Below are 1,473 nucleotides of genomic sequence, written 5' to 3'. Positions count from 1 at the left end.
TATATATATATATATATATATATATATATATATATATATATATATATATATATATATATATCACTGGTTCACTATATTACATCAATATTCATATCATATCGAATGTTGTTGCGTTGTTTCAATATCTATCAGTAAATTATCCAATGAACACCAAGTAAAAGTTATATAATTATTATTTGATATTTGCTAGGTATGTTATAATATACTGTGAACACTATAAGGATAAATTACATAAACACAAATCGTAAGAATATCATTAGAGTTATTGGGAATTGCCGCGTGCCGCTCGATAGTCAGGTTAAACAACACTTTAACGGAGTCAAGACATAGATGGTGGCCGGGTGGTATATCACTTGGGATCGAAATTATCGAGGGAAGATTCACGAAAGTTAGGATTGTGTATTGACAATCTTCGATATCTAGTTTATGAGACATAAAAAATTAGGAATTATAAATATATTTTTTTAAATATTATTATTTTCTTATTTTTTACATTCGCACAATAATTCTCAGTATTTGATTACTATCAATATTTAATAATGATTTTACTATCAGTATTCACCAGAAATTAAGTATTAAGACGAAAAAATTACTGAATTACGGATAATACATAATCATTAATAATTTTTTAGTATTTATTAGTATAATATTCCTGTAAGGATGTTAGCTAAGATTTTACTTTGCATAATAAAACATATTAATAATATTACATATATATTGCATTGCAATGTTGTTGCATAGTTGCGTTGTTATATTGCCACAAGCGGACATTTTATCGTTGCTGCAACGTTGCAGTAGCATTGCAGCAACATTTTGCAATGTTGCTGCAATGTCACAATATTGCAAAACAATGATGCTACAATGTTGCTGTGTTGTATCGGATCTTACGCAAAAACAAAATTACAAAATAACAAACTTACGCAAAAACAAAATAACATAACTCGCATAAAAACAACATTCATATATACTAGAAGACGTGATCTAAATTTTTAGTGAAAGTTGGTAAAGTAAAAGTGGGAAAACAATAGGAGGAAGGGGAATTAGGGGGGATTAGATTCCCTGAGTTGTTTAGAGAGAAGACGTAGATTTCCGGAGTTTTCTGGAGGATATTTTCATGGTAATTTATGGAAACTTACTACGTGTTTGCCAGTGGGAAGCAACCCCCACGAATACGTAACTCTTCCATTGCACGTGCAATAACTTAACGAAATGCAGACTTCCGACTGCGCGTCCTAAATTCATACTACCCAAGAAAAAAGTATTTCATACTAACAAGAAGACGTCGAAATAATGTGATTTTTTCGGCTTGCAGACGTTATTGAAAACCTGAATGTAACCTCATTTTAACGTACTAATGTCGTCACTTTTGCTATGTTATACTGACGTCGATATATGAAGTAAAAATGATGTCATTTAAATGTTTTTAGGACGTTATTAGAACGTTTAATTGACGTTATTAGGACGTTATTACCT

At 30.3% G+C, this 1,473-nt stretch overlaps 1 protein-coding gene across 11 annotated transcripts in view; it reads left to right on the top strand.

The window, feature by feature from the left end:
- The window catches only part of LOC116849333 (protein unc-79 homolog), a 736,358-nt gene that overhangs the window by 158,968 nt on the left and 575,917 nt on the right, over positions 1-1,473 (top strand). The gene's annotated exons all lie outside the window — the stretch shown is intronic.

Source organism: Odontomachus brunneus, unplaced genomic scaffold, assembly GCF_010583005.1.
Source record: "Odontomachus brunneus isolate Ranch 3 - 2012 unplaced genomic scaffold, Obru_v1 Obru_scaffold_112, whole genome shotgun sequence".
NCBI lineage: Eukaryota > Metazoa > Arthropoda > Insecta > Hymenoptera > Formicidae > Odontomachus > Odontomachus brunneus.
Note: the sequence above shows the minus strand (reverse complement) of the source record. Positions and strands in the feature narration are given on the sequence as shown.